Source organism: Vanessa tameamea, chromosome 16 (assembly GCF_037043105.1).
Source record: "Vanessa tameamea isolate UH-Manoa-2023 chromosome 16, ilVanTame1 primary haplotype, whole genome shotgun sequence".
Classification (NCBI taxonomy): Eukaryota; Metazoa; Arthropoda; class Insecta; order Lepidoptera; family Nymphalidae; genus Vanessa; species Vanessa tameamea.
In genome coordinates, this window is record NC_087324.1 from 4,648,512 (window position 1) to 4,676,325 (window position 27,814).

General features: G+C 30.3%; 1 protein-coding gene across 1 annotated transcript in view; it reads right to left on the reverse strand.

Annotated features, from left to right (window-relative positions):
• LOC113393893 (ATP-binding cassette sub-family G member 1) overlaps window positions 1–16,171 on the reverse strand; it is a 56,829-nt gene extending 40,658 nt beyond the window's left edge. The window contains exon 1 of the mRNA XM_026631001.2: window positions 16,082–16,171. The gene's annotated coding sequence lies outside the window, so the exon portion shown is untranslated. The remainder of the gene's footprint in view (window positions 1–16,081) is intronic.
• Window positions 16,172–27,814: the final 11,643 nt, after the last annotated feature.

The window sequence follows — 27,814 nt, forward strand, 5'->3', positions numbered from 1 at the left end:
AAATCCTTTCTATATGTGTAATATAACACGACCAGACTTTTAATGGAACAAAAATTAATTTAAGAATCCAGACACGTGTAAGGATATTAAATGAATATGATCATTTTATCAACAAAATAAAAAAATGACGATTTATTTTGTGGACGTAACCAAAGGAACGATTAATAAACATTTTAATATATTCAAAAACATAACCTGTGTCGTGTTCATTATATGAACTGAGGTAACATTTTCTGAACGGGACACTTTAATGATAATATCAATGATATCAGATTAAGATTAGGTTTAAAAAAAATTGCCGACGTGTGTGTGCAGTGATTATAATATACTGACATAATTTTAGCTACCGTTTCAATGTCATAGATTAGCAATTTGCGCAGGAGATATAAAAATGTATGTGCAAACACAGATGTACGCATATAGTCATTCTATATAGAGATCAGACCATTAGAGTGCGTAGCATTACGTGATTACTGAAGCACAGGAGTATAACACTCCGAAACTCATTTGGTACCACGCGATGATCAACCTGTTCGAGCCTAGGACTCTCTCACGAAACTCAGAATATGCAGCCGTTTCACTTCGCAAGCTGCCTGAGTAGTTACCACTACTAACCATTGTAACTAGAGACACAATTGACAAATTATCTTAGTATAAGGAAGGGTTAATATTTCTGACAGCTTCAATGTCTGTGAGCGATGGTGACTTCCTACCATCACTTGGCCCATTTGACGCTCTTATTCAATTTTAAAATAAAAAATGCCGTAAAATCTAGCCGAATTCAACCGTAATATAAATATACTTATTAAAAAAACCTAAGTTAAATTTAATGATTTCACAATAGTTTTAAAGGGATATCGGAAGTTGTTACTCTAATGGATGACCTGATAAAATATTATACACATACAACAAGCCAACAGAGACTATTACCGTGTCTACGTGCAGCCTACGACTATAAAATTTTAAAAAATACGAATCAACATAAAAAATCCTTCTCAAGTTTTAAACTCAACCAAAAAAAAAATTATACACATTAATTACAAATTTAAATGTACAAGTGTTTAGTATAATTCAACATGACAGTGTTCTTTTATTATATCGTTTTTTTTGTAAATAACATTTCGTTGAATTTAAGATTTATATACTCGTACCTCCATAGATAATGAAGTATTAACTTTTTTGTTTAAACTTATTGTTACTAATACAATAGCTTAATTTATGATTTATAGTTTTTTTTTTTTTATTTCAGCCTGATTTATTTAAGATTAAGAATACAGAAGAGGTAACGTAACGTAGTAGTATAAAAAGTATCTACCTATTTTAAATTATATGATATTTTTAAAAATAGTACATATTTTTATGACCAGTTCTGTTGTTCGTTTTTTTTTTTATTATTTCAGCCAGGTACAGATCTTGAATTAGAAGAGATTTCAATGTAAAGCAGACAAGCGATATTATATATAATTTTGTGAATGTGTCAATGTTTGTCAGAATAAGTAACATTTTTAATTCTATTGATTATAAGCTACAAGATCATTAACTTAAATATTTTATGATTTTGTTAAAAAATAATAAAATACATAAAAACTTAAAAATATATTATTTATATGAATACTTATATACTATTGGTTATTATAAAATAGTATCTTGGGAAGTAAAGAGGTAATTTAGAGCTCGGTTTCACCAGACTCGCTTAGCTGCTTTCACTGACACGAAGAAATATTTTCCCTTTAGGATTCCGCAAATCTCTTACCAGATATAAACAATAACACATCATTTAATTTTATACTGGACCTTAAATAATAGCTTTATTTACTTCTTAAGTATTTCTACATAATAATTAATTCTGCCTGGTAGTAAAAATATGCAGACACACTAAAATAAAAATTTACAAATTAAAGATAAGATGCACCAAAGGCACGGGCATCGTGTCTGCTGAAATAGTAATAAAAATAAATACACGATATTTCAATAATTAAAAGTAAATCGGAGTTGATAACATTAACATTAAAATATATAGATACTTATAAATTGATGAGGTTTAGTTATGTCGTCGTTTTAAAACTCTTTTTATACTAAGTAAAGGTATAAGGGTCTCGTATCTATTATCTAACAGATTATTTGATAATAGTTACGAAACAAAATATGTTGTACTAAAACCGTAGAGCAAATATGTAAATGCATTTGATGGCCTTGGCCGACAGCGCGGGTTACATCGATGATTTTCGTACAAATTATACCGTATAATTAATAAAGCTTTTATTTTTATTATAATTTATGCAATGTCTACATAAAACTTTAGTTTGCATAAATATTTCTTTTTTTCTTTTGTCTCTAATATTGTCACACATCTAGAAGGTTCTTTATTATGGGTATTGTAAATAAAAACGATGCTTTGCGTTACATAAGTCTAAAAACTTTCTACGGCAGGCAGCTGGTAGAAATAATAGTTTTGATTGCTTCGCCTTGAAATTTTGTTTTCAACATCGTTGTAACCCTGTTAAGCTACTCTGCTAGGCCCTCGTATCACTTTGTATGTTTGTACAGTACATTGCACATCCAAACATTGCTTAAATTCCCTCAAGTTGAACTACACGAATATGTGAGTATATTCAAGCAGTTTATTTTAGTTTAACGAATGCTTAAAGGTCAAACGGAACGAATATTTCTAACTTACTCAAATAGACCAAAGCGTAGATGACAAAGATACGACGGTATCATGATGTTGTTTTAAAGTCGGTCATATGCTGTAATTAGTGTTATTTATATTTATATTTACATTATGTTAAATGGTAACACACACATTCAAACAATTTTGACTTAAAGATGAGCCTTGATATACCGTCAAAGCCATGATTATTTTAGTATTTAAAGATAAATGCTACTATTATATAAATTGAAGCTTAAGACATAAGTGTTGGTGCGCAATTTGAACTAAAACCAAAATCGTTGCTATATTTTTTATACTTACTTTGTACCAACGATTAGGATAATAGAAATCACCCGAATAATTTCTAAGCAAACCTAATGACATTTAGTTTTGTTGCTAAAAGACAAAACAAACGCACACACACACGCTCACACAGTTACATAGTTATAAAAATTCAAAACTACTAAAATACTCATTTATACGAGAGAGTTTCCAGATGTAAAATTCACTTATATTTTTCCCTGTTCGCACAGCGATACGCTCGTATTTATATAAATTTAATCCAATTTTAATAATTTGTATCCATATGGCTTCAACAATGAAAGAATATCTGGTTACCTGCCTCGTCGCTTAAGTGGCTAGCTTATATGGCCGCATGCCGAGTTCAAAGATTTAAAATACGCGGGCCGATAAAAAAAAAATCCTACTAGAAATTGACACAGTTTGACAGAACCCTACGGCGTCCCAAAAATCACGTAAAGCTGTCCTACACGTGAACTCGTTCCGCTCGTATCGAATTTATCGTCTTAGAATAGAGAGTGCGCTAAGAGTTTGCATACAATGGTGTATAAGGCTATGGCTCAACGAGATGACCCAGTGGTTAGAATGCGTACGTCTAAACCACTGATTGCGGGTTCAAACCCGGTCTAGCACCACTGAATTTTAACGTGCTTTATTTGTATTGTATATAAAAGGTATTTCATATTGTTATGGTTATGATTATGTTGAACTATTACGAACGGTAGAGAGATTTGCTTCTCTATCATCTTAAAAAAGGCTCCAATAAAATATGATACATACATTACGAACATTAATCCCAGAATGAATAAGTCGTCATATATAATTCATCAATCATCATTTCGACAAAGCTTCAGAATTACCTCGTATTTTTCCATAAATTATAATCAACATTTAATTTAAATGGAAATACCATACATGTCATAACACATTAAAAAAAAAAAAAGAAACGACTGAATCAAATGTCTGAGTCACTTTGTTCGTCCAGTAGAAGATTGCTTATAGCAAAAAATAATTTACATCATTCAAGATATATTTCAAGATAATGCTTATATTTTTTACAAGAATAGAATTTAAAAGCCTGGAAAAAAAATTAATTACGTTTGTAATTAGGTAACACATTTTTTTTCTAACGTATTAAAAATAATAAAAAATATATATATCTGTGTTCGTATCTCACTTACTTTTGATGAGATGATTTTCAATTGAATTTTAGACAATCGATTCATATTATGTAATATAAATTTGCATAATATCGTAACTCAAGCAATAATGTCGTTCTAAAATAAATGGTGTAAAATAAATATAGAAATTTCCTATGTACGATCACAGTTAATTGAAATATTGGCTGTTTGCTGAACCATCTTTGACAAGTTATGATTCAAAGAAATTATTTTGTGATCTTGAGTATAGAACTCGCACATAATTTATCATATATACTAAAAAAAATTAATATAACTGAATAGGTATAATTCTATTAAACTAAGATTATCAAACCTGTTATACATTGCCGCTTCATACAGAAGATTTACAATTTGTAACTATTACGGAACACTGAAAATATAAATTTATACCAGCTAAAGGGACGCATCTTACTACATATTTTTTATCTGTGGAAACCATGTCAAAATCATTATGTAACTTATTATTTCGCATACATCAATAACCGATACATTATTCGACTATCTCCACGACCGGCTAACACTCGAATATACTGAATATGAGCTTTTCTATTACAATTTGTCTTTTATTTATCATTTATGCTGTTTTATCTATAATTTAACAGTACATGAGATCCTGGACTTAAAAAAAAAAGTTTTTATTTATTATACGCAACAAAATATATACTCTATTCCAATGGGAATAGGAAAGAACCAAAACAAACCGTACTTTTCAATATCAGGAGTGTTTTGTTTATAAGTCCTCTTTATGATTTACTACAAACAGTTCTTGATTAATATATCTTCACTTTTAATATAACAATATTTCACTTAACTACGTAAATCCACTTAAATTTGACTTTCAAAGTAACGAAAACAATTTTGCCGACATTCAAAACGCCATTTTTTTTTTAATATTAGGAAATTATATAAATAGTATTTAAAACGGGATATTTACCATGTTTTTTATTTTTATTTGGTGGAGCTCGATATTTCGACATTATCTACGAATGTCTTGTTCACGAGACGTTTTAAATACTGTTAGTAATAAAAATAACCATGTTAATTTAAAATCTTATATTAGGGTAAATTTCAATGTATTTATATATAAATACATTGAAATGTACCCTCTTATTCAATGTAAAGGGTTCCTGGAAGGCGAACAACGCACACAGCCCTTATTTTGTACTCGTGTATAGAAGATTTGAGCATTATCCATCGGACGGAGCATCTGCTCATTTTTTTATAAGAATCAAAAAATGTCCAAGAAAAAAATTACTGATTGAATATTTTACTGAATTATGAATACGAAATGAGTGAGAAGTGGTGCGAAAATTCAGTAGTGGATTACATTCTCGATATATAATAATAATCAGGTATAAAATGTTTGTAATATAAAAAACTGAACACAATTAAATGACTCCTGTTTTATAACAATTGATTAATATTAACATTCCACAAACGTTTTAATGAGAACGTTAGAGTTATAAGCGAATTTAAATGAAATAAATTATTGTTTGATTCAAAATCGTTTATTAAATTACGAAGATATTATTTCGCCATAGACAATTACGCTGAACTGTCTTTGGCGCCTCGCCTTGACCGCGAGAGAGGCAATGAACTCGCGGGAAAGCTGCAGCTGGGAAGTCGATATAGCTTAAATATATAGGTTTATTTATTACTGGATTATGTAATATGATAATACCCTATATAATATAACTGGTACAGTTTTTTACTTTTTGAAGATAATATTACTTCCTACAGCGTCTCTGACTTCAAAACGAATATGACTTTGATTGAAATTGAAACATTATTATTATTTTTGTTGCGGAAAATGAGGATATTTTGTGTCTGCGGACTTTTTTAAATATCAAATAAAAACAAACGCGCTGTGGATCCCTTAAATCAAGAGCCCATACGACCACAATGGTTGCATTTGCATAGCTACACCTCAAATATATGCAATAAATAAACAAACTAGATAGGCCTAAATTAGGAAAGTTCTCCCTATCAGTTGGTAAACTGCTTTCGCATTAATTCAAAAATCCAATAAAAAAAAACTAGCTAGCAAGAGGAATTTTAACCGAGGCTTAAGGTTCAAACACCCCAGCTTTATATTTGTTTATAATTCGTCTCGTGCTCAGCGGGGAAGGAAACCCTCTTTAGGAAACCTGCATATATGTAGTGAGCTGAAATGGGAAGATAAATATTTATAAACAAAAAAATGTATTTTTTAATTATTTTCGTCATTCTGTTATAATTTTAAGCTAATTGTAGATAATAAATCATTCAACATTGGAAATAATTATTCCGAAGGACAGAAGTGTTACTATAGGCTTAAAAAGAAATATTATTTTCACATCTCTAATTATCTTTTAAACTCAGAAGGGACTGTTTTCTCATTTTCTCTTCGCTTATTATCTCCAGTTTGGAACGTAGAAGGTCTTCATTAAATATATTCAAAAGAGAAATTGGAAGGTTTCTTCATAATTCATATAAATGGCTAATTCTACTAAAATATGAAAAACGATAATCCAATTAGAACTTATTTGAATACAGGTATGTTATCAGTCTCGTTTACAATTTAAACACAATTCTACATATTAACAACAAGAGTACAGAGAAAAGGAATTAGCGTTTTTTTTTAAATTTGTTTTAGAGTTCATCAAATGGAAATATTAATAGGAAGTTCCACGTTGTTTGTTATAATTTGTAAATATTTTAACGAAAATAACTATCCACATAAAAATAAAGTCGGCGACAGCAAAATGCTCAACTTTATTATATATAAATACATAGCTTTTTACCATAACTGAAATATATTTTATTTGAAATACTTATTGTACGTTATTTATTTTTATTCCTGCAGACGAAAGACAAATATATTTCACAATATAAAATAATAAGTCAACAATTAATTACGGAATAAAAGCGTCTTTATTTCATAATTTCCAGGTATCTATCCTACCTACCTATCTATACCTACTAATAATATAAACGTGAAAGTATTTCTGGTCGTCTGTCTGTTGCTCTTTCACGAAACCACTAAACAGAATCCAACGAAATTTGGTTTGAAGCAAGCTTGAACTCCAAGAAAGGACAAACCTCGTTCCTAACATCTGATGACAAACTGCTAAAACGCGAAGACGCGTGTAAAAGATACAGTACATCCAGCCCATCATACCCATTCTTTGTTCATGTAACTTGGTTTTATTTTTCATTATTCTAAACTGACACATTTATTTGTAACAAAGTCAATAAATGCGCATAATAATGGCAATTGTAAAGGTGGAAAGATCAAAAGATCGAATGAAAATTGCGTTACAAAGTTTCACTTATGAAATTGTATTTATCGTTACAGTTTGTCTGATGGAAAAATTTAATACTTCCAAAAGAATACATTTCAGATTATAATTCGGAAAATATTGTTTCGTTTGCGTGGATTTCGTGGATCAAATATCATCAAAATTATCATATAATCAAAAATTTAATATTTATATACATACCAATTTAATATATATATGACTTTGCTAGAGAATATTACAATAACAGGTTTCTTTATTGTAATAAAGAAACGAAACCTTTTTGGGTCAAAACTTTTTACTCCGACGCTTATAAAGTAATTTGACAATAATTCACACTCATCGCGCTCAAAACACTTTCACTTTTAAATAACTGCATTCTCTTGATGAAACTAAAAAAATACTTACGACCTTATAAAGTTACTAATCTATATAGTAAACTTACTAAAAAAACTTTGTATTGCTCTGTAAATCATAGCAAAAATTATGAAGGACTTGATACAATGCAATAAAAAAGATATAATATATATATATATAATGTATGATATAATTCGGGGCGGAAATATAATGACGAACGCAGAGGCATTGAACTTCAAAATTAGGTTACCGGGTTACGTATGATAATATGAATAACATAAAAACAGTAGTATTATTATCGGGAAATGAACTGTGGTTATTCCATTGGTCTGTTCTTTAGGCATATCAATGTATATTTTTATCTCTAACTATAATTATAAAAATATATATATAACAAAGAATCGAAAGCGCCAAAACAACCTTGAGATCGTTATTTATTTAGAAAGACAGTTCACACAGCGTCAACGTTCACAGACAAACGCATAATTCACAGAGTATTAAAAAGTAGAGAAGTATTTTTGCTAAAATGTTTCGTGTATGTTTTATTTATATTTGTCATGTAGACAAATCGACTTTACATCGATAAATAAAATTCGGGTTGGGTGATCAAACCCGTAGATATTAACAATAAGAGAAAATATTTATTTCGTATATTATGCATTATAAGAAATCTCTTAGTGTGTGTGTAGTGTGGTGTATAGTGTGGCACCGACAATCATGTGATCTTTGTCTCCAGTGCCTCGTGCCTTTAATTATCGTATCTAATGCATTCATAACGCAACGACAACTTACGACAACGGGGGGCCTTTCCGATTAATAAATTGTCTCTTTGTCGCAATCGAATCAAACCATAACATTCTGTTGTTCTCCTATTCTACTAACAAAACGATCCGGTTTCAGTATTTTTTTATGAGGGACGAGCATATGGGCCACCTCATGGTAAGTGGTCACCACCGCCCTTAGACAATGGCGCTAGTCAGAAATATTAACCATTCCTTACATCGCCAATGCGCCACCAACCTTGGGAAATAAGATGTAAGGTCCCCTGTAACTGTAGTTACACTGGCTTACTCACCCTTCAAACCGGAATACAACAATATCTAATGAGTAGGTGGTACCCACCAAGACGGGCTTGCACAATGCCCTACCACCAAGCAAAGTTGAAGTTTTAATCGAAATAGAATCGGGTATACGATGTGTTCGTAATCATTGTGATGTAATTGTAATAATATTTCAAAAGATTTATTAAATACTTAAACTGACTGGCAATAATTCCTTCCAAGAATTAAACAATAGCGGTTGTAGGTACCTAAAAAATTTATATAAGGATTGAATAATTAAACAACATTTTCTCTCGAATGTCAAATCAATGATGTCGGAGTGGATATGTGAGAAATCATTGTTTGGCCAGATAAAACTTAATTAGTGAACAATTACATTTATAAGGTCGTATATGTATAATAAAAAATATCTTTTAACACCTTTTTGATTTATTAAAAAAATTAAATATTCTATACTTATAAATTATTAGACGGTTTTTTGTAATGTCGTATTGAAATAACCACTAGACCAATATACATAAAACTTATACCAAAAAATGCATCGCGTTTCGAAGAAGGTTTTAGTGGGTACATAATATTATTTTATAAGTATCGGCGCTTCGCAGTAGAACCCGCTTTAATTATATCCTATTGACGCGACAAGCGTGAATATCAAATTCTAGTAACAAATATTTATAGATTTTCGAAACATTATCGGCATATTCACAAATTATTTAGTAAAAGTAGAAAACAAGCTCTACTAAGTAGAGAATACGCCACTACAGGCATTTACATTACATACAAAAAAAAAACTAAACCCTACACTCATACATTAATACATCTTTAAAATACAAACAAAAACAGGAACAACAATATGAAGGAACATAAATTATTATTAATTAAAAAGAAATTAAAAAAAAATGAACTAACACTATTAAAGCAAAGACGTTAACATTTTCTTAAAACCATTGCTGTTATTGCTGTATACATCAATGTTATGAGAAGCAATATTATTGTAGCGTCCCATATATACGAAAACTAGGAGTAGCGAAGGTATTTTGAATTTGGTAAGTATAACTTTTGCCGTTTGTAACTATTTAAATAAACAATTATTGGTTTATCTACTATATATTATCTGTTGCATCGCTTTAAATAACATACATCCACAGACATACTAATATACGAATATCGAACGTTATAAATAGAGATATATAAATACTACATAAAAAGCAAAGCATCATTTTTGATCTAACACTTCGATGTATATTGCTTAAGACCTTTTATTGAGAAATATTATAGATTATATAACATAATACTACGATCCACAAATGCAATGATACTTATCAAGCAGTAATACTACTAATATTATTGTATAGGTACATACATTACATTTTTATAAAAATATACATATATTCTTAGGTAATTTTATTTTATATTAAAAAAAATACAGAGCGTTCAGGTATATCATAAAATCACTTAGGTACTTAATTATCATCCTCCTGCCCTTATCCCAATTTTACTCGGGTTCGGCGCAGCATGTCTTCTTCTTCCATACTTCTCTCTCGGACGTCATCTCACAAGTAACATTCTTTCTAACCATATCGTCTTTCAAACAATCCATCCATCGTTTCTTTGGTCGTCCCCTACCTCTATATCAATCCATATCATTAGGTACTTAATTATATCACGATAAAAACGTTTAGACATTCTGTAGACCGAACATACGAATAAATATTTACTTCCCTTGGCCGTAATTAGGCAGTTATGTAACAAGAAACGATATTTACATAACATTTCTATTACCTAATATGTTGAATTTATATTTTTAAAAAAATAACAAAACAACATCAACATTTGTTTTGGTTAAATAATTGAAGTATATCTCCAATTTTTTGTACGTCTTTATCTCTTTATCTTATTGTCCTCCAACCTTTAGTCATAACAACGTTGTAATCGTGTAATTTACGTTACTTCCTGGAAATCAACGGAAGCTTTATCAACGTCGTGTAATCCTGTCAACTTTACTTTAGTATAATCTCCATAACGACGCAGTAAAGGCCGTGCGTCTAATGATAATGACGGCAGTGCGATTCTGTAAGAATTTTTCGTATCACACTCGTGAAATGTGGATAACCGCCTCAAGGTGATACACTTTTTTGATACATGTTTACTACAAAATTTATAACGATTACAGTAAATGTCGCATACCTATCAAATATTTACGTTTAACGCTAATGTTCTGATATCGAGTTTCTACTTACAGAATAGCTCTTACAGGCCAAAATTATATTTGTAAATGACATCCATGTACAGATTAAAGAATTGTAATTATAATCGGTCACGTATTTTAATACGAAATTTGGGTATACATCTTTTAAGATTAAGATACTTCGACATTATTTAATCAATTATAACGAAAATTGGAATATACATACATTATATTGTGGAGAATGTTGTTATGTTACACGTTATTGAAATTCAACACTGCATAACACTGCTTTAAATCAAATACTATACTGTTCAAGTACTTCAAACAATCGCCATGACAACCGGTATACCTATATTAATTCAATCACGGATAAATATAATTTATAAAAAAATTAAACCGAATTCAAAATTAGAAACAGCTAATGGACTAAAAATAGAAATATATATATATTTTTAGGACATACGGAAAATAAAACAAAATTCCAAAACGGATTTGTCTAAGATATACCTAATTCAGTACACACGTCGACAATTTTTTTGAGGCTAGTGCCAGCACTGCCAGCCAGCAGTAGACGCGTGTTAATATTAAGTATTAATACTTGTTATTTATTAAGAATATTTTTTAATTTGTGTTTGATCTGTGCTGGCTGGCATTTTTTTTATTTGCTGTGTTTTCCTGTAATCGTTTGTACATAGTTCGTTTTAATTTAATGTTAAGCGTATTTTGGATGTTTTGGATGTTATATTATGTACAACTGTTAGGGAATCAAATAAATAAATAAGGGACATTATCAACATATTCCTGCCAGTAACTTGTCAATTATATAGATACGTCACAATTTATACATTTATTTTTATATAAAAAATGAAAATGAATTTAACAGAATATGGTGTCTTTATTCAATTGCTTATGCATGCTACTTACTTTTTGATTTATTTCATTACGATTGAAAAATTGTAAACGTCATGGCTGACGTCATCATCCAAATGACATATATAAGTATGTTTTCTAATCTGATTATTTTTTGGTAGATATTCCTTTATAACCTACCGAAATAGGAGTTAATAAATTCAATTATGAAGCGATTTTATTATTTCTTGCTTAGGATGGTTATTCTTTTCGCTTATACCATTTTAATTTGATGACAAAATTCAGAATTTTATTTATTTAAAGATGAATTGTAATGAATTATACAGCATTAAACTAATATCAATTACCCACCGGATGATTTTATCACATTGACTATTGCCGGTGACTAATACGTAGAGAGTGCAACTTTTTACGCACATATTTGTCGAATATAACATCTGCCCAATAGATTCGTATCCAGTGAGAGTAGCCGTCGCGCTCCGTGACCGAAATCGGTAAGTTAGTCATCTTTACATGGCCGTGTTAAATAAACTGTGTAGATTTTTGTCACAACGGGTAAAATTATATACATTATTATTATTAATAGAGATATTTTTTGTAAATATGAAGGTTTGATTGGCGTTATTAAGATACCGTTAATTATGTCAATGACAGTGAAAGATAAAATTTAATAAAATCAGTTATTGCTAATAAACAACAATTAAATGATAACAACGCGACAAATACTCTAAAGGATCATATACTTAACAAAAAAAAGACATACTAGCCGAACCCGCGAATTTACCCGCGCACAATTTATAAAACTTTATAGCACACACACACACACACACTACTGTATTTCCGTACCAAATTTCATCTCAATTAATTCAGAGTTTTAAGCGTGAAGAGGTAACAGACATTGTTACTTTCGTATTTATATATATTAATAAGGATTACAACGACGACCTACTCATTTTATTATGAGAGGTATCTTATATCTGAACGTCATTAATCAGTTTTTGTTTGTTTTTCAATTCATCTTTCAACACATTATGCCGGTATATTTTGACAAAGATCCAAAATAAATAAAAACGATAAGTTTTAATTTGCTTGCGTGAACTGGAAAATCGTAGTGGATTTAAGAATAGAAGGATATTTGTGGTAGATCAGTTGTGGACATTTACGAGCCGTAGCTATATTTTACTTGGTGGTAGATCTTTGTGCAAGCCCGTCTGGGTAAATAAAACCCACTCATTAGATATTCTACCGCCAAACAACAGTATTGTTGTGTTCCGGTTTGAAAGGTGAGTCAGCCAGTGTAACTAGAGGTACAAAGTTGGTGGCGCATTAGCGATGTAAGGAATGGTTAATATTTCTTACAGCGCCATTGTCTATGGGTGACCACTTACCATCAGGTGGCCAATTTGCTCGTCCGCCAACCTATGTCATAAGCATAAGCTAAACTATTCGAATATTTACAAAAGTTACATCGATATTCAAAACATAACAAGGATAGGTACAATAACCTAAAAATTTTATTAATAAATTAATTTATTATAATCAATTAAAATCAGCAATTTACGTAATAATGCGTAATACACTATCAAACGATTTATCATTAACCGTTTCCGGCGTCTCCATCCGTGTCAAAGTTATTATTCCAGTGAATAGGCGCTATGGCAAATTTAATTAGGATAAGATGCTTAAGAGATTCATGATAAGCTAACGATTTTTGTTTTATTTAAATTAGGTAGACGCACTGGCAAATGGACCACCTTGTGAAAAGTGGTCACCACCGCCCCTGGACAATGGCACTGTAAGAAATATTAACCATCCTCTACATTGACAATGTGCCACCGCTCTTGGAATATAAGATTATATGTCCCTGGTACCTACAGTTACAGAGGCTTACACACCCTACAAACCGAAACACAATAACATTAGTATTGTTGTTTGGCGGTAGAATTTTGATGAATGGTCGGTACCTACCCAGGCGGGCGTTGGCATTAAAATAAATAGTCTAAATTCTGGTTATGTACTTTTATTAAGTACTAGTTCAACCAGAGCTTCCGGCCGTCATTGTTTTGTAAAGAAAATCCTTCAAAATCTGCCATCTGTAATTTTTGATTATTATTTGTATGGATTGTTTTAAAAATAACATTATTTCGATAAAAATCTCTCAGAAATTATTAACTATATTACTTCTTAATTAATAATTAGGTTCTTAACAGTTAAAGAATTAATAAAATTGGCTCATTAGTTAGAGTTATCGATTTTAAACAAGCAAATATTCCATCCTTTTAACTTTTTTTTTAATCTGTACAGCCATCGTGACTGCAATCATAGACTAAAAACAAACATCCAAGCTATTAAACTATTGCTAACATCCAAATTTGTTAAAGTTCACTTTAAATAAAATAAATCACCTTTACCAATTGTTTTTATTTATTTGTTTGTTACGCTTTCAAGTCCTAACTACTCAATCGATCATTACGAAGTTTTACATACACGTTGTGAGGGATACAGAAATTGACATAGGACTCTTAACGCCACATAATCTGCAATAATTGTCAAAAATTACTTTTTAATTAATTCTTACAATCATTGGAATTTTTTTTATAATAAATTTCCAATATAAATTTAACTAAGTTGTATATGATACAAGATTACGTTACTTTAAAAAAAATAAATGATATATATCAATACACAACAGAATTATACGTATAAGAATCTAAGCCATAGATACTTAAGCTGCATAATTATACGTTATTTTTATAATCCCATCATATAATGGTCCCAAAGAGTCTAGTGTATTATAATCCCTTTTAAACCCTACTGAAGGGCGAACTTTTTTGTATAATTCCATAAACTTAATTTCTTCAAGGCACCAGGATCCGATAGTAATCACGCTTTCATATTAATCGAATTTTACAAGGCTACGACACGATTACAAGGTTAAACAAAATACTTATTTAAAAAAAAAAACGAATGTCAGACCTTTAATTATTTTATATCAGCGTTAAACGTTACTCGCATTTTTATTATTTTTGTAAATTCCCATACCTTTATTTCATAAATTAATTTTTAAATGAAGTAATAAATGAACAGGTAGGTACACTTCAAATGTATTCATTTATTTTTCACTCGTTTTTGACACTAGTATCAAATATTGAACTTTTTTATTAAAAATATTAATCAAAATGTTTAATGTAACACAGCAATGTAAATTAAATGGTTAAATCAAAATATTTAAAAAAAACGTCAATGTGTACATTCTGTCGGTACCAGTTAACTCCTTTTTTATTACCGGAACTGCAATTATTTATTCGGAGAATATTATCGTTAAACATTAAAAGCATTTTAATTCGTGGCATTTTGATGTACGCTATTGTTACATGCTTTACACATACACATCCCAATTTTAAGATACTGTTAAATTCGTGTTCTTAAGTTTTATCGCACATCCGATTTATTAGAATTCTTAATTTACATTTAGGAAAAGAAGGTTTAAAATTCAACTTTATTTGTTAATGTCCCAAGGCCGATCGTGAAACAATAATAATGTTTTTTTTTGTATTCAATTGATTGATGACGATGATACTATTTAAATTTGGTTTTTAAAGTAAGGTGTTTTTTGTTGGAGATTTTAATATTTTTTTACCCATATTTAATATATAATCTTAAATTACCACTTTAAAAATATTTTTTTATCAAGACAAAAAATGACCATTTTATTTTTAGAAAGCTTATAAAGATTATGTAGGTATAAAATAATGGTTATTTCAGTTTAAATGTAATTACTTACTTTAGTATTTGCTGTTTATATCTTAATAGATTTGCTTTGCTTTTATTAACACTGACACTAATTATAACCGATTTGTTAGTGTAAATGTCTAAATAACAATAATTTTATACATAATCTGACATGCTGCGCCGACCCCAAGTAAATTTGGGATAAGGGCAGGTGGATGATATTTATACATAATCTTTATAATCTTTCTACAGCGTTATTTAAAAAAAAATAAAGGTATTGTATTATAAAACCTAACGGAAGCATAGAACAACACAAATTATAATAAAAACATATTTAAATAATTTTATAGGGTGACTTATAGTAAGAATATTATTAATTTACTTTCGATTATAATTGATTTTATTATATTTCAATTATTTTTTCTTATCTGAACAGTAAAGAATTTAAAAAATAAAACTCTTACCTGTCGGTTGTCGATAAGTCACAAAATACACGAACAATTTTATATATTTCAAATAGAAAAAAGTGACACCAAATCTTTATAGAAAACGATGTTCACTAATGCACTTTTAATTTCCGCACGAATAAAACTTTCAAACCGCGCGGCAAAAAAAGCGATGTCATTCGACTATGTTCCAAAATCGAATGTTGCACATAACCAGCGCTGTGGCGCGCAGTGGCAAACTGGCACTGAAGTGAAGCTTGAAAGCAAATACCATCACTCCAGCCACCCCCGTCACTGCTCAACCCGTAGCTTCTCATGCGTGTATCCGAACGATCCGAGCCACAACACGCTTGCGCTCCCGGTTGCACGGCGCGCTCTGAATAAACTAATCAAAACAATAACAACGTTAACAATAGCTACATAAAAACGCATGAAGCGTGAAATTCAATAACATTACCGTTTTTCAATTAGCTATTTAAGATTTTGAAAGGTGTGATATAAATAATATGTTGCAATAAAAGATAAGTCGTGGTGAAACTGATAAGGAAAATGGACTTTTATAAAATCGTTGTTTTTGTAATAATTAATCAAAATATTATTATAATCAGAAGAAATTTATCAAACGACTCACACGTGTCTATTTTTTTTTACTATATTATTCATAACTGAATAACATACGATTTCGATTTTATTTTATTTATAAAATTAATGATTTAATATTATCGATACATGGTTACAAAGGAAAAAATTAATTAATTAATAGGTTAGAACTACACATGAAACATATATTTTTTACACATTATGAATATAATAATGACACAAAAAAAATATTTAAAAAAGAGTTTCGAGCTGGGTGTATTGAATGAATGGCTTATAAATATGCTGATTAGTGAGAATTATACTCACTAACTGCACCGTAACAATGTTTGAATAATTTATCATAAATGCTAAAAATACTTATCATTTGTATCAAATTAAAATTCGCATAATATTGTACCTTTTAAGTAAATTTAAATAAAGCAAAAGTATTGGCAACGGTTTTGTTTGTGTCATATTTTTACAATGGGTCGGATTTTCAGTAATACAATTAATGACAAATCTCAAAATGAAACATTAAACTAAATAGCATAGGTACTTTTTACGTTATTATATTTTATGCATCGTATAATTTGATAAGTTTTTATCAACCATAAATAAAGAAACATTTTAAAAAATCAGCTTGTTTTAGCGACATTGAATATATGTTTAATGGTCATAAAACGGTAAATAAAAACATAAATAAAAATTTAGGTTGTTAGTTAGGAGCATGTATTTTTCAATCGAAAATAAACAAATATACTCGTAAATGATAGGAAACATTCCTACTAGTAATCCATCCGTGTGTAGGCGTGAGATAACCGCAGCGCCACGGCCCGGCCGTGCGAAATCACTAGGGCTGTCGCATCTCGGGATCCGTTATGTAAGAGTAACGTCAAATTCTCAATTCAAGGCAAGCTGCCAAATCGACCACCTGATGGTTAGTGGCGACAACCGCCCATAATCATTGTTGTTGTAAGAAACCCACAACTAACCATCTCTTACATTACCAATGCGTCAACAATTTTGAGAGCAAAGATGATATCCGAAACACAATAATACTTAGTATTGCTGTTTGATGATAGAATACATTATGATGAGTGAGTGGTAGTTCAATTAAAGTGGTAGTTGGTACCTCATCAGACGGGCTTGTACAAAGTTCTACCATCTCTTCAACTGATGTTAGATTCGTTACTACATTAAGTCGCTCCTCTGCAGTAAACTATTTCTTTTTGAACTGTACATATTCTATTATCAAATTTTAATAAACGTGGCAGAAAATATATCTGTCAGTCGTTATATCACCTAAAGTGAAACAATTGTAAATAATACTCTGTTGTTTTATATTTTTCCAAATAGTGTCAACCCTCACGTTCGACCATGTAGTGGCAGTTTGACGAACACGTTACTCTAATACGTAGTATCAAAGTGCAATTTAGTCTGAATGGGTGGTGTTTATGAATATGTAATTGAATTGAATTTATTGTTTTTTTAAGAAGTACAACTTCTATATATAGTAATATTGTCTTGTTTTATGCCCTTTATATACACAATTTTTTTTTTATTCTATATTATCGTTCTGAACTTCTTAAGGAAAACGTACCTTAAATACTTATTCTTATCTGCTTTTATTTTATTAACACGAAATGTTTCCATGTAAAAGTTTATCTACGAAGTGTGAGCAGTTAAAAACAGATATTTAACACAGCGGTTAAATATTCGTATTCCTTCGAAGTCAAAAGGGACCACCTAACTATAGATATACAAATTGAAAAAACATCTATTCAAACAATTTTCGTAATGTAACCGCAAGCTTTAACATTGTAATATGGTCTACTACGGAATTATTTTCAGGGTCTATAACCTCTGGCTGTTTTCTATAAGATTTGAATGACAGCGGCTGCTAATGATTCTAAATTATATAATTTTATAATGATTTATGATTATATTACGGTATCGATTACTAAAATAAACTATAATATAAAAATAAAAATGCACAGACTAATGCAAAATCATTCAAAAGCGATTTGTGGAAATAAATTTCTGTAACAACTTATAACGTCCGAAACAACTTAAGACCTTTTAAATTTAATAATAAAGATACGATAAGATGAGCCGAGATGGCCCAGTGGTTAGAACGCGTGCATCTTAACCGATGATGTCGGGTTGAAACCCAGGCAGGCACCACTGAATTTACATGTGCTTAATTTGTGTTTATAATTCATCTCGTGCTTGGCGGTGAAGGAAAACATCCTGAGGAAACCTACATGTGTCTAATTTCAAACAAATTAGACATGTGTATTCCACCAACCCGCATTGGAGCAGCGTGGTGGAAATACGCTCCAAACCTTCTCCTCAAAAGGAGGCTTTAGCCCAGCAGTGAGAAATTTACAGGCTGCTAATGTAATGTGTGTAATGTAATAGAGATATAACTGTATAACTTAATAAATATAAATAAAACAATGTTTCTTGTGTCATCGGTAGGCGGACGCGCAAATGGATCACGTAAGTGGTCACCGATGCGCCATCAACCTTGGGAACCGAATGTTATGTCCATTGTGCCTGTAGTTACACGGGCTTACTGACCCTTGAAACCGGATCACAACTATGCTAATTATTACTACTTGGCGGCATATGATGTACCTACCAGACGGACTGGTTCAACCACCAAGTAAGAATCTACATAATTGTAATATTTATGTGCTTGCTTGGAATCTGTCAATCGGTATGGAATCGTTAAAACCTTAAACCGATATTTCAACATAGATATTTCAGCATATTATACTTATATTGTACATGTACAAAGTCGGGTCGGGTAACTAGTTATGAATAAAATAACATTCGATCGTTTATACTTTAATTATATTTTTATGATCATAATTCATATCGGAATGTAAAATACATATTTGTAAATGTTGTTGACCTGTATTAGTAGTATTTCGGGGTTAACTCTAAATATATCCTTATTATAACAGACCAATGAGTCGATGGGGGCTTGCATTGTTAAAATATCTAATGCAAAAAACATTTAGATTGTTACATACATACCTATATTAACATTAATATATATATACCTACTTCAGGCACAAGACCGACGGCCTTACGTGCTTTCCGAAACACGGAAGTATACACACACAGACATTTTCACACAATTTCCACTCCAGGGTGCTACTGAGAATTTTTCGACTGAAAAACCCCAATAACAATATTTTATCGGCCCGGCCGCAGATATAGAAGTCTGAACCCAAAACCTTTGGATCTGCGGCCTTATATCGAGCTACTAAACCAACGAGGCTTCTTAATAATGTGACGTCATTCTAATTCCAATATGGTGGAACATTCGAGATGGCAAAATAGTTATTAAAATCGTGTATTGTCATCCAAACTTAACGTGTATACAAAATTTCAGCCAAATCGGTTAAAGATATCTGCTTCAAAATTGAGTAGCAAGATCCCACCCGCACATACATACATTGCAAGTTAAATAAAAGCTTTTAAAATATGAATAACCTCCTAGATACTGAGTTTAGTGCTCAAATATAGCATATTTTTGTATGGGAGCAATATAGAATACTCAAAAAAAAAACTGACTTGCCCACTAAATAGCAGAAAAATACAGATAAGAAGATGATAATTTTTATCACATTGTAAGTTAAGGTTTACTTGTTCCTAATAAAATAAATGACCATGAGTATATAAAGGCCTAGTTTTATTTTTCAGTTATGAAAGATGTTACGATATCAATTAATTTCGGTCAAAATGGTGCAAGTAGGTATTTTACTCTTTTGTTGCACCAAATTTTCGGCATTTGAACCGTATTTCAGACGAATGTCGAAGTTCGGTTCAAGCTGCCGAAATTCGGTTAAACCTAATGTAAGACGAATTTCAGCCCATCCCTACTCGTTACTTTTACTATAAAGGATTTAAAAAAGGAAGGTTCTATCTATGGTTGTTTTTTGTACGATTACTCCAAGAGCCTAATAGGCTAATTTGTATATTTTATTATACATCAAATATGAATTTATATTTACAGACATTTAAGCCCTTTTAAAATCGGCTTTTACGAGGTACGAGTAGGTAGCTAATAAAATTGTAATCGTTATTTTTTATTACCAATTAAACCCAAGGTCGAATATATTATGTTCATATGTGTGAACGATCCCTGTACAGTTTATGCCATATATTACAGGTTATAACTATGGTTCACCGCATAAATCTATTCGGTTCAATATTTTTTACTTATTTATTAAATAGCAAGTTTGAAACTTACAAGTTACAAGAAATAAAGTTATGTTATTTTCATATTCACATTAAAGAAAAAGTCTTTAAAAGTCGGTGTCGTAAAACAAAGTTGTAAATTAAAAGTAACCATTGACTACTTATTATATGAAAATTAATAGGTACTAAATATATAATTATGATATTCTTTTATACTATTAAAATATTAAACGAGATGTTTATAAACATATTTCAAAAAAATACCGTCACGGAACGCCCAGCATATGACAATAGAATTTTATAATTAAAGACAATTATTAAAGCCTTTATTGAAATTGTAGTATGACAATTTTTGTTTTTTTTTTTATAAGCTTGTGTGCCTAAGTATGTGTATATTAGTAGGGGAGCCCAAGGGGGAATTTGAATATTTGGATTTGGCAAATCAAAATAAGGTGGGATTACTCCATAATAAGTGTATCAGTCAGTTCTATAAATACGACGTGCGTTTATATATCTGGTGTAGCCCATTAGAATAGTAAAACAAAATCGATATTCAGAAATACTCAAGCGTGTAAGATAATTGTACATTAAAGTAATGTAGATTAATTACTAACTGAATAGTGAACATTTCAATAATTCGATTTGAGCGTAACTCAAGAGAGTGGGAGGGTCACAAACTTGTAAAAAATAAAACGTCGTCTTGAAATACTCGGGCGCCATTGATTTCTTTTTTAATGGAGTAAAGAATGCAAGGACAACGGAAATAATATAATCAGCCGATTTCCGCAAGCCTAAGAGTAAAGGTAAAATCACTCACTGACATACCACGCATAGCCTAAATCGGTGGGGCTAAAAAAATGAAATTTTGAACAGTATTTTCTCGTAGGTGAAAGGATTTTTTCGAAATTCATTTCCTAGGGGGCTTAAAAGGGGAAAAGGAGGAAAGTTTATATGGATGGTGAAAGTTTTTATTTATTTGGATTTATAAGGAAATGCGTCATATCTGATGTTAGACATGTTAAAAATGGATAGGCATCTGTTGATGAGTTTTATATATTTGTTACATCGTTTTTGTAAATTAATCACCTTATAAGGTGAAATTAGGGGTAAAAGTTTGAAATTTCCGTTGATATTGAAAACGAAGATTTACATTACGACGACAGTTTATAGGAAAAAGATTGATATTGATGTCAAGTTATCGTACTTAAATTTTTTTTCTTAAAATACAAACGTGGCAACGCGTCCACGGAAACAAAAACAAGATTAGATTGACCTAAGTTCGTCTCTAACCTCTGCCTTGTAAGTGACTGTAAGTTGCGATGTAACTGATTATAAGAAGGACGAACAGTCTCATTTTCACATTTGCAATAGTAAAATGTTTAGAAATCTAAAACTAGGTCCAACCTCCAGTCGCTTAGAAAAGCCGGTTACACATTGTCAAGCAAAGGCATCGTTTAAGAGATACTTTATTTACATAAGAATTATTGACATACAGTTAGTATACAAATAATTAAAAATAGTTACTGTACAGATCGCGACCGTGTGGAATGGCAGCAAGAATGCTAGCAACATTTCCCCGTTGAATCACAATTCCGACCCTCGAGCCAAAAAAATAACCAGGACTCCTGTCAAGGTTTAAATGGTACAAATACATATGTGAAGTTTGTTTTAATTATATTGGTAGTCCAGTCTCCTTGGCATCTTAAAAAGTTAAAAATTTACTAAAAGAGATTCAATGGGTTTCATATATTTAATATACTATTTATTCCTCTTACTTTATTTATCCTACAGATTCCTAAGCAATATTTACAGTTGCGTCACAATATATATACAATATCAAAAACGTTATATATTTTCACAGTAATTGATCACTGTTATAGTCAGTAATAAACATTGTATGAGCACGAGAAGTAAGGATAAACTTATAGCGTCAAGCTTCCGACTCCACAAAGTCAATAAAACTAGTGGACAATGTATTCGTTTCTATAATAAAATTCCTGAGATATTTTGAACTTTACCAATTCATAAATACAAATCGTTTATTAAAAAAAAAAATATATTATTAAGATATATTAATCTAAATAAGATTATATATGTAGATGATAAAAAAGCGTGGATATAATACTTGTGGAATTTCAGACAGACATCAGATCAGACAGAAATAACTTTATATTTAAAATTTTGGAAAAGATTAACTACTGAGTTTATTCGCCGGTTCTTCTCGGTAGAATCTACATTCCGCACCAACAGTAGCTTTACCTTTAATACAATTGGGTAAAGTGACGATCCAAAAGTGCTCGTAAAAGTCTACTTGAATAAAGTATATTTTGATTTTTAATTGAACCCTGTAAAAATCTGTAAGCACCACTTCTATTAAACGTTGTACTCCTCAAAGTATGTTTTACCCATTTTTTTTTCATATTTAATACTCTGTGAGCAAAAAAATCGTTGCGTGTGTACGTTATAGAAGTTTGAAAAACGAACACAAGCAAAAACATCATCTCAGTGAACCTTAAGAGCATAGTTTGTCAGCGTGGGAATTTATTTTAGAACACACACATAGGTACTTTCCAATAATACACTTGCATTGTGCAGTGTATCGTACGCACCCCCTAGACAATTAGTTGCTTGTTTTCGTTGCAACGAATAAATTAAATTTTCATTGCGCGTTCATAACGTAGGATTTATAAAAATACATTTATTTATGAGTAATGTATTAGCTATAAGGATGTCACTCGCAAACACAATTATAAATTATTTGTTAGCATAGGGTGCGGTCAGAGTGCATTAAGATGCCTCATATACATTATGATTTTTATTGATTCTACTGCTCTCCTCTAACTAAATAATTATTTTCTGGATATTTTAAGGTTGGTAGGTATAACGAATTAGGGCGTTAAGACACATTAAATAATCACTTACTTAAATTTTATAAATAAAAATAATGGAGGTAAATATTAATCAGTTTTTTTTTAATTAACTAAAGACATAAATCTTCTTAGTTAAATAAGTCAATTAAAATTATTTTATATTACACAAAAATCAGGGGGGCGGCCCGCTGACGGTATCTGGTCATGAAAGGTACTAACTAAGTATAGCATCAGTACAAAATGGAATGTATATCAACCGTTTTTGCTTAGCATTATGCACTATTTTAATTAAGCATTTAAATAATTAGGAATTAAGCAGACGAACTAAACGACATGAGTTTGGGTATGAGTTGGCGTTTGTTTTAAATTTCGTATTAAGAGAAAAAAATAAGCAGGATAGTGCAAAAATTACATTACATTCAGGTTCATTCGGGTATTCACTATGTTCATCCTTATAATTTTGTACTTTTAATTCGACATTAGGGGAAAATAGTTACCCTTCGTACACTTTTCCGATTTTATTTTTTTACGATGTGATTAATTGTCGTATTTACCTAGTTTATGTGCTTAAGTGTAACAAATATATTATAGTTTGTTACAAAAAAGTCCAAAATTCTTATGACAAAAGGTTAAAGGGTTATAGGCTTTTTTCTACAGAAAATAATTGTACGAATGTACCCCACGTATTGGTATGGTAGGGGTACGTTCGTACAGTAAATGCGGTAAATTCGTACGCCATGGGGTAGATTCATACAGGGTAATTAAAAAGCCAATTAAAATCGTTCAATTTTTATTAATTATTACAAAAATATTTATTTATCAAAGAACTAACTTAATAATATGTGACTTGACTAATAGTCGATAAATCTTGAAAAGTAAAAATTAACAATTGCATCCCACGACACTCGCGCCCCACCCTTATGCTAACTTGTCTATGTGTGCGTAGACGATTCGCGAAATTATAAGACTCGGCTCGAAATAAAAACTGACGTGCTCCCACCTTGAGATCTGGGGAGGGACTGAAAATTTATTGACAGCGATGTCGAATAATAAGTCAAAACCGTCAAATGATTTTCTCCATACTAAAAAGTATGGACGACGAATGCCAAAAAGTAAGCAATATTTAAATAAAAATTACTATAATATTATGTGATATAATAGAAATTTAACACGGTGAACTTATTATTTACACTTTTGTGTCCCCATTTAACCAAAAATACATGTATAAACTAGCAGCTAAATAGCTTAAAAAACGTTAATAGAAAAGGTCGATTTCAGTGTTTGGAGTGATGTTGACGATGAATTTACTGAGTTATTTATACAAATTTTATAAATATCATGCGGTGAAACTTGAGATCTATCTATTAAGATACTGAATGTTTTTTTTCATCCATAATCAATGCTCCAGTTTTAAGATATTTCGAAAACAGTAAGCGCTATTTAGGCGTTCCGCAAGGACTGTCCTCTTAACATAATATAATCATCGCAAAAAAAAAACATGTTAAAAAACTTAAGAGCTATTATTCCACATACGATTTCTGGTTTTTATAATCTATATACATATGTACCTAATAAACTGAAAACATTCACATACTTTTTATTTCTCTTATTAAAGTTTAATAAGGTAACTTGAATTATTATTGACAAAGAAATTAAACAAAAGTCAAGCAGGAAGTGAAGAAGGAAAACCTTCAATATAGGACCACTTCATAATGATACCTTTACTTTGCAGTACTCCCAAGATTGGTCGTGCATTGACGATGTAATGAACGGTTAATATGTCTTGTCTTGAGCAGGGAACAACTTCAAGTTGCCCATGTGCCAGTCCACCTGCATATTATGAAAAAAAAAACACATTATTTCTCTATAAATAATTATATATAAATATCCTGTCTAAAAACCTATAAATGCCTACTAACACCGTTTCATATAATCTTGAATTCAAAAATATGACTTCTATTAATTAAAGTCTAGTTATCGGCCAACAAAGCAAATAAAGTGACCTATTAATTTTCGATCTGTAGATCTCTGACTATAACTAGCTCTGGTCTTAAACTAATAGGTACACACAAATTAACAGCAATCCAACACGAGCGGAGAGAGTTCAGAAGCAAGATCTGCTAGCTTCCATTATTCCACAATAACCTTTATAAAACAGAAATGATTCCCAAGATTAACTAGTCACTAGATAGAGTTAATAAATATATACATATTTAGAGAGGCATACGCCTCGTTGGTCTATTGAGTTATTGATATATTATTATGTAACTATATTTTTGTACAATTTAGTTAGTTGACTAGAAAAAAATCTTATATAAAACAAAAAACCTGTATTAGATTCGCTCATAATAAAAAAATAAATTTGCCCTTTAATCAATATTTAAACACATATAAATTATTCATTATAATTTTTTATGTTCATAATTTTTTACAAGCTTATAGCGATTTAATTTAAACACAGCCTACTTATTTTTTATTAATCTTGTCCTTGGTTTAAGTTTTAACTTAAATCGACTTACTTCTTAATGTGAATAAATATTATACATAATTAATGATTATTTTAAATATATACAAAAATGAATTAATAAATTACTCAACTATTATTATTTTCAAACTGAGATTAGGACCCTAGAGTGGTCATTTTTTATTTTAATATCTACTTACTTATTATTTTATGTCATTACCTTATTGGTTATTTTTTTATCGCATTTTTTTAATAAAATAAAAAAATATATATTTTTATTGTTATTACTTATTTATTTATTTATTCTTTATTGCACCCAAACTCAGAACTAAAAATTACAATATTGCTACACAAAGTTGCATGAGGTGCAACAGGCGGCCTTATTGTTCAGCAGCAATCTCTTCCAGGCAACCTTTGGGCAGAGGATCATAATATTTACATATATGGGAAGGGTACAGTAATTTTAAATCATAATATAATACATACATAATATAATAGTACACAATACACAGATACAAATAAATATATATAATATAAATATATACTATAATAAATATTTAAATAAATAAATACATAAAATATATATAATAAAAAAGGTGATATAACAGGACTAAAAATTAACGACAACGACTGCTTAATGCGACAAGTAAAACTCCTTAACCATACTTTTAAAAACGGCTAATGACTGTGCGCGTCTTATAGCTAAGGATAATGAATTCCAAATTCGAGAAGCTTCAACAGTGAAGGACTTAGAATAATAAGAAGAAGAAATCACACCAGAGAACAGATCTTAAAGAAATTTGACACAGAGATAGTTTTTATCCGAAATACTTAAAACACCGCAAAAAGCTCATGAATTCATTAGTATTTATCTAAGTTTTATACCCACAATCTCGCCTCTGCATTTATTAATCTTTAAGGAAATGGATTATATTTTCTCAGAAAACAATATACATATATGTACCTACCTACTTATATACAAAGACTCGTGAGTTAAACTCAAGGAAATAGGTACTTATTTAGTTTGACCTTAAGTTAAAAAATAAAGGAATACCTTCGTACTTAAATATCACGGAAATTTCAGAAAACTCTGAGAATTTTGTAAAACAACAAAATAATTTAACTTTAATTTGACATAGCTATTTAAGAAACTTTGTGATAATGAAAACGGCATTGCATACGAAATATTTCATCCATCTTTGATACTAAAAAAAAGGTTAAGTTCGTAAAGGTTGTCAGTTTACCATTTATACATAAATATAATAACGAGTTAAAAGGTTGGCTTGGCTCAGCAATTTTCCTGTCCTGGAAATTCCATTTTTACATTGAATCACGCAATTTCGTTTTTTTTTTGTTATGGAATAACAAGGTATAATATTACCTATATATAATAGTATAACATTCATATTCTCTTTTTAAAATCACCCTTTTTTGAAAATCGAGTATTTAAAAAAAAAGTTTTCTCTACGATTTTCGAGTTCTCATCAGATCCAGATCTCTATATTTTTACGTCCGGACGTGTGTATGGACGTGTCTATGCGCGGATACGTGTGCGTGTGTCTGTGTGTGTGTGTGTGTGTGGGTGGGTGTGGGTGTGTGTGAGTGTGTTTGTAAATATGTTTT